Source organism: Oncorhynchus keta, chromosome 11, assembly GCF_023373465.1.
Source record: "Oncorhynchus keta strain PuntledgeMale-10-30-2019 chromosome 11, Oket_V2, whole genome shotgun sequence".
NCBI classification, from domain to species: domain Eukaryota; kingdom Metazoa; phylum Chordata; class Actinopteri; order Salmoniformes; family Salmonidae; genus Oncorhynchus; species Oncorhynchus keta.
In genome coordinates this window covers 13,679,385-13,695,049 of record NC_068431.1, presented here as the reverse complement: position 1 = coordinate 13,695,049, position 15,665 = coordinate 13,679,385, and the positions used below count along the sequence as shown (strand labels likewise).

General features: G+C 40.7%; 1 protein-coding gene across 4 annotated transcripts in view; it reads right to left on the bottom strand.

The window, feature by feature from the left end:
- The window catches only part of LOC118373499 (AF4/FMR2 family member 4-like), a 29,990-nt gene extending 14,588 nt beyond the window's left edge, over window positions 1-15,402 (bottom strand). The window contains exons 1-2 of one of the 4 annotated variants that reach the window (XM_052529468.1): window positions 15,106-15,402; window positions 2,107-2,249 (exon numbers count right to left, since the gene is read on the bottom strand). The gene's annotated coding sequence lies outside the window, so the exon portion shown is untranslated. Of the gene's footprint in view, window positions 1-2,106; window positions 2,250-4,321; window positions 4,501-15,105 lie in introns of those variants that run through there. The other 3 variants (XM_052529467.1, XM_035759633.2, XM_035759635.2) reach the window with 3 other exon arrangements.
- Between the last annotated feature and the right edge of the window lie 263 nt (window positions 15,403-15,665).

Below are 15,665 nucleotides of genomic sequence, written 5' to 3'. Positions count from 1 at the left end.
TTGAAAACAAGCTTTTGGCCTTTATACGCAGCAGGTAGCCTTGCGGTTATAGCATTGGGCCAGTAACCGAAAGGTCTGTTGATGTGCCCTTGAGCAAGGCACTTAACCCTAATCGCTTTGGATAAGAGCGTCTGCTAAATGAAAAAAAAATAATCTACAATGTATGTGGCCAAAAGACATTCTGCCAACAGGAACATCAAACAGGAACATCAATATAATTTCTACTAGCGGCTGGTAAATCATCACTGCAAGAATCCCAGAGAAAATGTGTACACATTCTAATCCTGAGTTCTAATCCTGAGTTCTAAAAAAATATATCAGGTATCACCTGAACAGTGGGATCTATTAGAGATCTCCATGAAGTTAACTTTAAGGTTTGTTTGTAGTTTCCCCAAAATATGCCCACACTTTGACATACGCAGGCCTACCCTGGCCTCTCTGTTGCAGTGAAGAGCAGAACAATGATTTAAGGAGTGATGACAGTAAGATTACCCTGTCCCCCACCTCCACTCAAAACACGTGTGCTGTTTAACTGTTTCCTGGTTAGACTAGGCTACATAAGGCCTATGGCAATTCCCTGACTGCTCAATACACTATACGCTACAGGGTTGAGTCCTCACTGAAAGCAGATGGTTTTATACCTTCCATTAACCATACATGTCAGGAACGGGAAGTGTCAAAAGTCATAACTGGTACAGTCATTAAACTGCTTCTTTACAATGGCCACCAATAAAACAAAATGTATACCATTCAGTATCATCAACACATTCGACCCCATCACGTGGCCTTTTAGCGTATGGTCCGAATAAAGAGGAACAGGAGATGGGTCAATAAAAACCTACCAACGTTTTCCCAAAGACCTTCAGATAAGGAGCAGGTGTTGCCTAACTGAAATTATTCAGAAAAGGATTCAGAAAATGATGAGGGAATGCTGTCATTAGTATTTATAGATGCATACTACTCATTTACTCAGTGGGACAAAGCTGACTGATCAGATATACAAATGTCCTGGCCCTCAGTAAAAGCTCCCTCAAAATTCGTCCCATTAAATGACCTGCGGGGGGCTTAAAGAAAATTATCTGGAGAGCATTAACAACCCTACTACGGGTTTCAATGGCACCTGTGCATTCCTGTGTGCCGGCTAAGTACCCCAAGGCTCAATCCTATGCCCCAAGCTCGTCTCAATTTACATCAACAACATAGCTGAGGCAGTAGGAAGCTCTCATCCGTTTATATGCAGATACAGTCTTATACTCAGCTGGCCCCTCCACGGATTTTGTGTTAAACGTGTCCCACAAGCTTTCTCTGGCCTTAACCTTGTTCTGGACACCTCCAAAACAAAGATCATGCGATTTGGTAAGAAGAATGCCCCTCAGAGGTAGTAATCACAGGTGTGATTACTACCTCTGAGGGTTTAGAGCCTGAGGTAGTCATCTCATACAAGTACTTGGGAGTATGGCTAGATGGTACACTGTCCTTCTCTCAGCACATATCAAAGCTGCAGGCTAAGGTTAAATCTAGACTTGGTTTCCTCTATCGTGATCACTCCTCATTCACCCCAGCTGTCAAACTAACCCTGATTCAGATGACCATCCTACCCATGCTCGATTACAGATATGTAATTTATAGATCGGCAGGTCAGGGTGCTCTCGAGCGGCTAGATGTTCTTTACCATTTGGCCATCAGATTTGCCATCAATGCTCATTATACGACACGTCACTGAACTCTATACTCCTCTGTAAACTGGTTCTCTGTATACCCGTCGCAAGACCCAGTGGTTGTTTATAAAAACCCTCTTAGGCCTCACTCCTTCAGATCTGAGATATCTACTGCAGCCCTCATCCTCCACATACAACACCCATTCTGCCAGTCACATTCTGTTAAAGGTCCACAAAGCACACACATCCCTGGGTCGCTCCTCTTCAGTTCACTGCAGCTAGCGACTAGAATGAGCTGCAACAAACACTCAAACTAGACAGTTTTATCTCAATCTCTTCATTCAAAGACTAAAATCATGGACACTCTTAATGACAGTCGTGGCTGCTTCACGTAATGTATTGTTGTCTCTCGCTTCTTGCTTTTTTCTGTTCCCAATAATGTTTGTACCATGTTTTGTGCTGCTGCCATGCTGTTGTCTTAGGTCTCTACGTAGTGTTGTGGTGTCTCTCGTCGTGATGCGTGTTTAATCCCAGCCCCCATCCCCGCAGGACGCCTTTTGGTAGGCCGTCATTGTTTCTTAACTGACTTGCCTAGTTAAAGATTAAATAAAAAAATACATTACATACCGGTAATCAACAAGCCAATAAAATACATGACACTGGAATGAGGCCTTACACTTAACTTTGACTTATGTTTAGCATGTCAGTTGTCAAGTTTCAAGATATTGGACTTTGAAAAAGCAGTGTTACTCGCCACCTCATCATGATGTGGCAAGTGACACTTCGCTTCTTGAAAGTCTAATATCTTGAAAACTTCACTGCTGACATGCCAAACACTTTGAGACCGTATCAACAGTGAAACAAAAACAGAAATATAGTTTGAGTGGATTTTTCCTTTAAATTGAAACGGGGCCAGTAGAGGCTGCTGAGGGGAGGACAGCTCATAGTAATGGCTGGAATGGAGTCAATGGAATGGTATAAAACACATGAAAAACATGGTTTCCATGTGGTTGATACCAGTCCGTTGACTCCATTCCAGCCATTATTATGAGCCGTCCTCCCCTCAGCCGCCTACATTAAACAACACACTGTAGCAATACGTGGACCAGCTTAATCTGATCTATACTGAACAAAAATACAAAACACAACATGTAAAGTGTTGGTCCCATGTCTCATGGGCTGAAATAAAGCATCCCAGAAATGTTCCATAAGCACAAAAAGCTTTTTCTCTCAAATTACAGGCACACGTGTTACTATCCCTGTTAGTGAGCATTTCTCCTTTGCCAAGATATTCCATCCACCTGACAGGTGTAGCATATCAAGAAGATGATTAAACAGCATGATCATTACACAGGTGCACCTTGTGCTGGGGACAATAAACGGCTGCTTTAAAATGTGCCGTTTTGTCACACAACACCACAGATGTCTCAAGTTGAGGAGTGTGCAATTGGGATGCTGACTGCAGGAATGTCCACCGGAGCTGTTGCCAGAGAATTTAATGTTAATTTCTCTGCCATAAGCCGCCACCAACGTGGTTTTACATTATTTGGCAGTACATCCAACTGGCCTAACAACCGCAGACCACATGTATGGCATCGTGTGGGTGAGCAGTTTTCTGATGTCAACGTTATGAACAGAGTGCCCCATGGTGGCGGTGGGGTTATGGTATGGGCAGGCAAAAGCTAGAGACAACGAACACTATTTTATTTTATCGATGGCAATATGAATGCACAGAGATACCGTAGCAAGATCCTGAGGTCCATTGTCGTGCCCTTCATCTGCCGCCATCACCTCATGTGTCACCATGATAACACACGGGACCATGTCACAATTCTGGTTCTGTACACAATTCCTGGAAGCTGAAAATGTCCCAGTTCTTCCATGGCCTGCATACTCAGACATTACACCCATTGAGCATGTTTGGGGTGTTCAAGCTCAACATTTACAACAGCGTGTTCCAGTTCCTGCCAATATCCAGCAACTTCGCACAGCCATTGAGGAGGAGTTGGACAACATTCCACAGGCCACAATCAAAAGCCTGATCAACTCTATGCGACAGAGATGAGTCTCCCTACATAAGGCAAATTGTGGTTACGCCAGATACTGACTGGTTTTATACATACCTTTTTTTTAAGGTATCGGTGTTCCTAGTCATGTGAAGATTAGGGCCTAATGAATTAATTTCAATTGACCGATTTCCTTATATGAACTGTAACACAGCAAAATCTTTGAAATTGTTGCATGTTGCGCTTATATTTTTGTTCAGTATATATTACTAATACTGAAGACACTGCTACCAAACATGAAAGACTATGCCTGTGTGTAAAATGTTACCTTGAAAAGGTTATTTTTACTCATATTTTAGTACTGATTAAAAAAAATTGAAAAAGCTGTGCTACCAAAGAAGACCTACTGTACTGGTAATAAGGCTTCCTGAACTCACTTCTATATGACAAACCGATACACTAACAGGTGTCTGAAGACCATGAGTTTCGGGCCATGCTTCTTTGAGAAACTGACAATTTCACCCTTCATATCGCCAACTATCACAATTTGATAATGAAGTTTGGTGACAGTCTGACTAGCACAACAGCTAGACAAACTCTTCACAGGAAATGTAGACGGAAAACCAACAAGAGAAACCAACTAGTTGTGTTGCTTACCCTGACAGAGGCAACAGGGCGCAAACCACTGAAACATTAGAAAGGGGATTCAGTGAAACTCCAGGGGATTCAGAAGTGTTGTCATGCTCTGCCAGTCTGCTCTCTGGTAGTATTCCTTTAACGAGGAGACGTTCTCAAAACTGGGTTTCCTGATCTACAGAGGACATTACAGTAATTCCTTGGAGTAGAGATAAATCTGACTCAGGGAGAGGGAGGTTACTACTAGTTCACGGGAGATACCACCCTGCCGAACAGCGGGTGTGCCAAAGGCAGGGGACAATAGGTGAAGTTGAAAGGAGGCTCTGTGTGTGAGAGAGATGGGGAGGGGGGGTTGTCTGCATGAGTGCACAATGTGTCATACACTCTTGTAGGCGTTTGAGTGTGTGTGTGTGTATATATATATATATATATATATATATACACTCTTGTAGGCGTTTGAGTATATATATATACACTCTTGTAGGCGTTTGAGTATATATATATACACTCTTGTAGGCGTTTGAGTATATATATATATATATATATATATATAAATAAAATTAAAATTGGGATAAATGAGTTGTCATGCAGTAACGCAAAATAGTACTGACAAGAGGTTACGGGTCTTTGTAAATGTTAATGTTAATTAAGGAAATAATTTGAACAGAGAATAATTCTTACAAGATGGAATGACATGCCTATCACTGTGCTAGGACAGGATCATCAAGTGTGCCTATACATCACAAGCCCAGCAGTAGACCAGAAGAAAAAACACAGCCCTTCTAAACTAATTCATCTAATCTAAACAAAATCAATAGAGTAAAAAGACAATCAAAGGAAGATGAATAGACGGGAGCAAAACACCTGGGTCTAAAATAGTGGAACAATCACATTAGTGAATGTCTTAGCCTACACTTTAGGAGGAGAAATATGGAAAGTGTCAACAGTTAAGAGAATAGCAACCTCTTCCTGGAAAATGGAACAGTCCATTTAGTTCCATAAAAGGATATGTTATGCCATTGAGCCTCACCTCTTTGTGATGTCATGACTGAGGATGCCAAAGCCAACCAAAGTCTGTTTTCCCATCAACAAACTCCCTCCCCCACTATGCCCTGGAGCACTGGGTAAACTAGCAGCAATGTGTTTAAAGTAGGGCCCATTATCTACTAGTAGATGGGTCAGCCCTGCTCAAAACACACTTTTTTCCAAGACAATACAATATGACGACATAGGCCTAAAATCCAGAAGTGTAAAAAAAAAAAGGTTCACCTTTATTTAACCAGGTAAGCTAATTAAGAACAAGTTCTTAATTTGCAACTGCGACCTGGCCAAGATAAAGCATAGCAGTTCGACACATACAACAACACAGAGTTACACGTGGAATGAACAAAACATAGTCAATAATACAGTAGGAAAAAAAGAAAAAACAAAGTCTATATACAGTGAGTGCAAATAAGGTCAAATAAGAGTTAAAACCTCCGGAGTGACTCCCCATCCTCTTCATACCTAGGCAGGGTAAGTGTAATCCTTCTCACCCCCCTTCTCCCCCAAAAAAAGATTTAGATGCACTAATGTAGGTGTATGCATTGTAACGCATAAGAGCGGACAAATAAATATCCCTAGAAAATATTCCTATTCATGAAAATCACAAAAATGAAATATATTGAGACACAGCTTAGCCTTTCGTTAATCACCCTGTCATCTCAGATTTTCAAAATATGCTTTACAGCCAAAGCTAGACAAGCATTTGTGTAAGTTTATCGATAGCCTAGCATAGCATTTTGTCCAGCTAGCAGCAGGTAACTTGGTCACGGAAATCAGAAAAGCAATCAAATTAAATTGTTTACCTTTGATGAGCTTCGGATGTTTTCACTCACGAGACTCCCAGTTAGATAGCAAATGTTCCTTTTTTCCAAAAATATTATTTTTGTAGGCAAAATAGCTCCGTTTGTTCTTCACATTTGGCTGAGAAATCACCCAGAAATTGCAATCACGAAAACAGCGAAAAATATTCCAAATTAGCTCCATAATACCAGCAGAAACATGGCAAATGTTGTTTATAATCAATCCTCAAGGTGTTTTTCAAATATCTATTCGATAATATATCCATCGGGACAATTTGTTTTTCAGTAGGACCGATTGGAGTAATGGCTACCTCTGTATTTTACGCGAGAATCTCTCTGGGAGCATCAGGTGACCACTTGAGCAATGTAGCCGCTTACGGGTATTCTTCAACATAAATGCGTAAAACTACGTCACAATGCTGTAGACACCTTCGGGAATACGGAGAAAGAGTAATCTGGTTGATATCCCATTCACTGCTCAATAGGGACGCATTGGAGCGCAGCGCTTTCAAAACAGGAGGCACTTCCGGATTGGATTTTTCTCAGGCGTTCACCTGCAACATCAGTTCTGTTATACTCACAGACAATATTTTTACAGTTTTGGAAACTTTAGAGTGTTTTCTATCCTAAGCTGTCAATTATATGCATATTCTAGCATCTTGTCCTGACAAAATATCCTGTTTAAAACAGGAACGTTTTTTTCCCAAAAATAAAAATACTGCCCCCTAGTCACAACAGGTTAAGGCAATAAATAGGCCATGGTGGCGAAGTAATTACAATATGGCAATTAAACACTGAAATAGTAGATGTGCAAAAGATGGATGTGCAAGTAGAGATACTGGGGTGCAAAAGGAGCTAAATAAATAAATACAGTATGGGAATGAGGTAGATAGATGGGCTGTATACAGATGGGCTATGAACAGGTGCAGTGATCTGTGAGCTGCTCTGACAGCTGGTTCTTAAAGCTAGTGAGGGAGATGGGAGTCTCCAGCTTCAGTGATTTTTGTAGTTCGTTCCAGTCAGTGGCAGTAGAGAACTGGAAGGAAAGGCGACCAAAGTAGGAATTGGCTTTGGGGGTGACCAGTGGGAGTGTGTGCTACGAGTGGGTGCTGCTATGGTGACCAGTGAGCTGAGATAGGGCGGGGCTTTACCTAGCAGAGACTTGTAGATAACCTGTAGCCAGTGGGTTTGGCGATGAATATGAAGCGAGGGCCAGCCAACGAGGGCGTACAGGTCGCAGTATATGGGGCTTTGGTGACAAAACAGATGGCATTGTGATAGTCTACATCCAGTTTGTTGAGCAGAGTGTTGGAGGCTATTTTATAGATGATGAAGTCAAGGATCGGTAGGATGGTCAGTTTTACGAGGGTGTTTGGCAGCACGAGTGAAGGAAGCTTTGTTGGGAAATAGGAAGCCGATTCTAGATTTAACTTTAGATTGGAGATGTTTGATGTGGGTCTGGAAGGAGAGTTTACAGTCTAACCAGACACCTAGGTATTTGTAGTTATCCACGTATTCTAAGTCAGAGCCGTCCAGAGTAGTGATGCTGGATGGGCAGGTAGGTGCGGGCAATGATCGGTTGAATAGCATGCATTTAGTTTTATTTGCGTTTAAGAGCAGTTGGAGGCCACGGAAGGAGAGTCGTATGGCATTGAAGCTCGTCTGGATGTTAGTTAACACAGTGTCCAAAGAAGGGCCAGAAGTATACAGAATGGTGTCGTCTGCGTAGAGGTTGTAATAACGAGACCTACTTGAGTGGAAGTGGAAGAAACCAGAACCTAGCCTAATTCAAAGGCCCTAACCAATAAATAGCCCTATCAAATCAGATGTTTAAAAATAATTGTCTATGACCAGTAGGCTAATTGAATGCAATGAGAGTTTGACCAATAGACCACTTTCTGTGCTTAGAAACATTGCAGCACAAGGGCGATGCATGTTGGTGGAGTTCTTATATATAAAAAGCTTCTATGTATGAGTGCATTTCAAACTAATGTTGGATTATAATTGGATTTTAAGGCTCTTATGAATGTCCTGCTTAATATGTTTGTGTCAACATTGCAAATCAACCACATTATATACTTTAAAAAAACACTACAACCAGCAAAATGGCTCTTTGGCTAGCTTTCGCTACAGCCTATATCAGTGAGCGTTAGCATACTAGCTAACTGCTGCTGCATCCAAAACAGTTATTTTGCAAAGATCACAACCAAATATAATCTTAGCGACGTTCAAGCAAGAATCAAAACATAATTGTAAGAGCATGAGAACCCAAAAACTTTATTTTGTTTAGAAGTATCAAAAATTTAAATATAGGCTGTTGAATGGCTGCAAATGGCGACGGCTTTATATTTGACATTTTAGTCATTTAGCAGACTCTCCTATCCAGAGCGACTTAAGAGGAGCAATTAGGGTTGAGTGCCTTGCTCAAGGGCACATCGGATTTTTCACCTCGTCAGTTCGGGGATTCAAACCAGCAACGTTAGAGTTACTTGCCCAACGCTCTTAAACGCTAGGCTACCTGCAGCCTTCTTACTGCCGCCAAGAATCACTTGCATCTGTGTCTCGTGTACGTGAAAAGGGTCTATAGCCGACACCTAGTCAACTTTAGCCTGATCCCAGTTCTGTTTGTTTTCGCCCACTCCATTGCTCATTGTCAAGCCAAGGCAGCCTGAAAATGAAATTCCTGGAAAACCGTTAGAGACGACAACGGCTGAAATCTGAGGAAACCACTCAACTGCGCGCAGCAGGATGTGTGCCACTCTCCGAATGGAAACACTAGGCCTAAGTGGACATTAATGACTTGAGCAAATCCATTAACACAGCTTGGGAAATACTATTTCCGATGCTTTAAATATACAAATTAAGGTGAACAGTCAGAAGCAGTTTGGGAGAGTCAATTGTTCGCAAGACTTTATCCTGCTAACTGTACCAAATGTCTGAACAGAACTTGGTAAAAGGGTTTTTATGTACTCTGCACCATTGGCTTGGAACGCCTTAACAAATACTTTTAAACTGGAAGAACTTGTCCCGATTGTTTTTTAAATCATTGATGAAGGATTGAGGCTGATTCCCTGACCTGTCAATGTTCTTAATTTGCTGTTTTATGATTTTTTTTAATGGTTTTTTACTCGATGACCTGTAGTTTTTCATGTTGTTCATCTGTAATTGTGTAATGACTTAGTGCTGCCTATCTTGTCCAGGACCCTCTTGAAAAAGAGATTTCAAATCTCAATGAGCCCTTCCTGGTTAAATATAATGGTAAATAAAAATATGCTTATACATTCAATGGATTTAAAAAAAATTAAGATTGGCCCATTTCGAAATGGTAAAGGGGAAGTAAGATCATTCTTAACCCTTCAAATAACGCCAAGCTCTTTCTTACTAACATATTGATAAAAGCTATCTTAGTTTTAAGTCGATTATGTAAGTAACGCCGTCTTAAATGTAGCTGAGAGTTCATGGCAATTTGTTTTAGAAGACCCTCAAACTTTTACAGATGCAAGCTGACTGTAGGTTTTTGAATATCTATTTAAAATATTAGCAAATGTTATTAGACAAAGACAACCAGAGAAACATACAGCAGGGAGTTCCAATATGATCAGAAAAATAGTCAAGTTATATACACTGCTCAAAAAAATAAAGGGAACACTTAAAACAACACAATGTAACTCCAAGTCAATCACACTTCTGTCCACTTAGGAAGCAACACTGATTGACAATAAATTTCACATGCTGTTGTGCAAATGAAATAGACAACAGGTGCATATTATAGGCAATTAGCAAGACACCCCCAATAAAGGAGTGGTTCTGCAGGTGGTGACCACAGACCACTTCTCAGTTCCTATGCTTCCTGGCTGATGTTTTGGTCACTTTTGAATGCTGGCGGTGCTTTCACTCTGGTGGTAGCATGAAATGGAGTCTACAACCAACAAGTGGCTCAGGTAGTACAGCTCATCCAGGATGACACATCAATGCGAGCTGTGGCAAGAAGGTTTGCTGTGTCTGTCAGCGTTGTCCAGAGCATGGAGGCGCTACCAGGAGACAGGCCAGTACATCAGGAGACGTGGAGGAGGCCGTAGGAGGACAACAACCCAGCAGAAGGACCGCCACCTCCGCCTTTGTGCAAGGAGCAGGAGGAGCACTGCCAGAGCCCTGCAAAATGACCTCCAGCAGGCCACAAATGTGCATGTGTCTGCTCAAACGGCCAGAAACAGACTCCATGAGGGCCCAACGTCCACAGGTGGGGGTTGTGCTTACAGTATTTCCATTGATAATTTGTGTGATTTTGTTGTCAGCACATTCAACTATGTAAAGAAAAAAGTATTTAAGAAGAATATTTCATTCATTCAGATCTAGGATGTGTTATTTTAGTGTTCCCTTTATTTTTTTGAGAAGTGTAGATAGCTAGCTGAAAACGACTGGCCATAATTCATTTTATTAGTCACCTCAGGGATCCTACTTGAAAACATCACAGATAAGCCATTTCCAGTTTTGCTAATCGCTCATCAGTCAATAGACATGAAATCACACAATTACACTAAAACTGTGTAGGACATCAAATACTTAATAATAACAACCCAAATGTTACGTGGCAAAGTTGCCCTTTAACAAAACCCACCTCTGATTGTTCTTGTCATTTCACTAAACAGACAGCTCAAACAAGCATTATCTAGCCAGAGACAACATGTCACATTTGAACATAAAGTAGTAGGCCTAGACTTTATGATGTAGCTTGCATGATATGCTGTCATACAACTTTATTGTATCCATAGTCCAAAGGAACAAATGCTGCATCATGGGCTGGTGAGCTCATGAAGCAATGAGCAGCATATGTTTTGCTGTGACCGGAAAAACCCTTATGAAGCAGCTGATGGCTTATCAGTTTAACCAAGAGCTTGCCATTGGTGATGTAAGGGCCTCAAACTACTATCCTATGACTAGCCTACAGTATGCAGCATAAAACCAATTGACAAGGCTAGATTGTTCGTAAAATGCACAGTGTAGAAAACATTGTTCCAAGGCCGTCATTGAAAATAAGAAATTGTTCTTAACTGACTTGCCTAGTTAAATAAAGGTACATAATTAGAAACAACTTCTTAATATTGAGTTGCATCCCACCCTTTTGCCCTCAGAACAGCCTCAACTACTCTAGGCATGGACTCCACAAGGTGTCAAAAGCGTTCCACAGGGATGCTGGCACATGTTGACTACAACGCTTCACCACAGTTGTGTCAAGTTAGCTGGATGTCCTTTGGGTGGTGGACCATTTCTGATGCACATGAGAAACTGTTGAGCATGAAAAACCCAACAACTTTGTATATCTTAACACCAACTACAATAACCCGTTCAAAAGACACTTAAATATTTTGTCTTGCCCATTCACCCTCTGAATCGCATAAACACACAACCCATGTCTCAATTGTCTCAAGGCTTAACACGCCTCCTTTAACCGCTCTTCTCCCCTTCAGTGACATCAATAAGGGATCATAGACTAACCAGGTGAATGCTGTAATGGAAAGAGCAGGTGTTCCTAATGATTTGTACACCAAGTGTATATACGAATATAAACTAGTCTGACTAACAATAAAGAAGCCCTATGCACAGCAATGCATCTAGGCTGAGATGCTGGTTTTGGTAGGAATATATATATATTTTTTTAAAGAGTCTGACTAATAGTCGAGTCTGAATACTTTAGAGACGGGGGTTTGAAGCTGCTTTTATGCTGCCACCCGGTAGGCCAAATCTGCAGTTTCATCAACCCTTGACTGCAATCACATCGAATCTGACAGGTGTAGACTAACATGATGACCAAGCCAGCTCTGCATGTGTGCATGTGGAATTTGTCTATACGCACCAGACGCAATCAGGACACGCTGGTTGAAATACCAAAACAAACTCTGAACCAACTATATTAATTTGGGGACAGACCATAACATATGAAACATTAATGGACATTTAGCTAGCTGTTGCCATCTAATTTGTTTTAAGAACCATTGAGTTGTTATTTTACCTGAAATGTACAAGGTCCTTTTTTTCTGGACCTTTGACAAATATCGACCCATTGAGTCACACAAAGTGATGTGTTCTCTACTTTGACCATTAATCCACAGAAAAGGGGAAACCTAGTTAGTTTCTAGTAATCTCTCCTAATTCAGTCATCTGTGAATTGTATATGGTGGTTGGCAACCAACTTTAAAGTGCATTACTGCAACCAACTGGACTGAAGCGTGGACCTCGTGCATCTTTCAAACACCCATGTGGGTATATGCTCCTAAAAACCAATAAGGAGATGGGAGAGGAAGGACTACTACTGTGATTATTATTATTTGACCATGCTGGTCATTTATGAATATTTGAACATCTTGGCCATGTTCTGTTATAATCGCCACCCGGCACAGCCAGAAGAGGACTGGCCATCCCCTCATAGCCTGGTTCCTCTCTAGGTTTCTTCCTAGCTTTTGGCCTTTCTAGGGAGTTTTTCCGAGCCACCGTGCTTCTACACCTGCATTGCTTGTTGTTTGGGGTTTTAGGCTGGGTTTCTGTACAGCAATTTGAGATATTAGCTGATGTACGAAGGGCTATATAAATACATTTGATTTGACTAGCAGCACGTCAAGCATCTAAAATAGAACCAAGACGCTTGTTGACGCGCACAAGCAGTTTGGAAGACTTGATTGAATAACATGTGTACAATTCTTTAGCAACACAGCCTGTGTGTTCAGCATGTAACAGTGACATACTTACTTACGGGCCGGGCCCTTCCCAACAACGCAGAGAGAAATAACAATATTATTTCCAACCTGAAACCCGCTATTTAAGCTTACAGATGTAAAAAAAATAACTATAGCCTAAACTTAGGGTTGTCTAAGTTGTTGCTATCTTGGATGGATGATTGCCCTGTGCATTCTTGCAAAAAAAAAAACAACACATTTAGGCTACATTCACTCACTGACAGACCATCTGCGGGTATGACATTTGTTAAAATAAACTCTACAAGGGTTGAAAAATCCTTAACTCACCACCAGATAAAACAATACCCTAAAAATGTCTGTCATAACTCAGCTGTAAAGGCACACTTGAAGCTCACACTTGGCCTCAAAACAGTTAGGTTAGCTGACACCACTGAGCAAACTTAAACGGTGTACATAATATCACCAACAAACTGAAATGGTCCACGCACACAGACAGTGTGATGAAGAAGGCGCAATAGCACCTCTTCAACCTCAGGAGGCTGAAGAAATTTGGTTTGTCACCGAAAACCCTCATTAACTTTTACAGGTGCACAATCAAGAGCATCCTGTCAGGCTATATCACCGCCTGGTACGGCAACTGCACCACCCACATCCACAGGGCACAATGCATCACCGGGGGGAAAACTACCTGCCCTCCAGGACATCAACAACAACTAATGTCACAGGAAGGTAAAAAATATCATCACATACAATAACCACCCGAGCCACAGCCTGTTCACCCATCGAGAAGGCGAGGTCAGTACAAGTGCATCAAAGCTGGCACAGAGATTGAAAAACAGCTTCTAGCCATCAGATTTTTAAACAGCCATCACAAGCACAGAGAGGCAGCTGCCTACCTACAGACTTGAAATCAGTAGCCACTTTAATAAATGGAACACTAGTCACTTTAATGCCACTTTAAGAATGTTTACATGTCTCGCATTACTTATCTCATATGTATATACTGTATTATACACCATCTATTCTATACTATCTATTGCGTTTTGTTCATAAACAGAACTGCCCCACTTTACATTGAAACAAGAACAACGATTAAAACTTACCGTCTACTGTACCAAGAATTATGCTTGCCACCAGAGGGCATGTCTCGGTGAAATGTGTAATTATGTAGCAACTATTAAAACTTGAGGCTGCCCTTCCCCCACTGTAACACTTAAAATGGCTTCCTAGACCCAGAAAGTCAACTGTCGTTGGAGAAAAATTAAGATATTTAGCTCTGTTTTGCTTTTTTTAAATTAAATGGGACATAAGTGAAGACACTGGGGTTCACATTGAAGAAAGTATAACTAAACACATGATTATTGTTACAGCAGTGCTCATGTAAAGGGACCCCCCCCCCCCAAAAAAAAATGTAAGAGTATATATAGTACTACATGACCACTAAGCCAGGGATGCATGTAATGTCATCATGCATTGGTCTGGTTTGATATAAAAATCAGAAAAATACCTTCAAAGAAAAATGTATTCGTTTGTGTATCAACACCCAGTGAGTGGGTCATTTAGGCAGAGAGGGTTCTCAATCCTTTTCTTTTCTTTTTTTTACAGGCAAAGGCTGATGAGTGCCTTGATATATTTTTGTTGTTTTTTGTTGCAATGACAATCAAAGTATTGACTTTATTAGTTGTAAACATTACAACAACAAAAAATACTAATTTACTTCGGACACATTCCTGTCTAACTTGTTTACTGTAATAAAACAAGTGAATTTATTAAATCACATGTTCAACGACTTCCAAACAAAAATGCCCAGAGATTATCGCGGCTTCAGACAGTTGACTAAACACTCATGGACGATACCGTTAGCAAACTTGCTAGTTGTCCCAAGCTTCCACGCAAACTTACATATCAACTAGTTAACTACAGTAACCACAAGTGTAAATTAAATATGTTCCCCTTAAAGTCGGAAAAAGACTTGATTCTGTCAACAAATGTTAACATTTGAATAACATTGTCAACGGTACGAAAACTTTCAATGGGACGTGACCATGGATTGGTAATTAGCTTGCTAGCATTGGCTAACGACGTACAACGTAAACTAGAGATATCCTGTTGCTCGCTAATAGTAACTACCACTTGCTCGATATTACTGGCAACCTAGCCACCTTTCATATACACACAATAGCTAAATTGCAATGCAAATAAATTGTTACCATAACAGCTAACTAGTATATAACAGTAAACATTTGAACTAATGTTAGTTGTTTATTACCTCTTGTCTTCTTTTTAGGCCCAAACCATTATAGCTATTGGAAAGCCCTTTCTCTTTGTCTTTTCCAATTTCCAGTTAACGAAATGGACCCGACAAAAATGTAACAATAATAGTAAAAATACTCAAAACGTGTGAACAGGCTACATCCTCTATCAAGTATTGCTGTGATAACAGCAAAATAATTAGTCATTATTTTTTCTATCCATTTTTGTAACAAAAGCTAGCAAGGTGCCTAACTAGGCAGCGATGAGTAGATGCATGAAAGCCAGCAGCTGGGATGAATTCGGTTTCCTAAACTTGATCACGTGATCATGGCGTATTCTCAGGATTCGGATCATGAATACTATTTTTAGAAAGTCATATTGTTATTGTGTTTTTAATAGATACATCAATGAATTAATTAATCAGACAATAAAATTGCTAAAAGGAAGTTATTCTGAATGCGTTCAACGAATTTAATTATTTGACCCAGGCGTCTTCTTCTTCTTCAAATGTCTGTTGTCGGGTCGCAACCAACTGAAAGGTGTCGCATACACCGCTTCCTACTGTACTGGAGTATG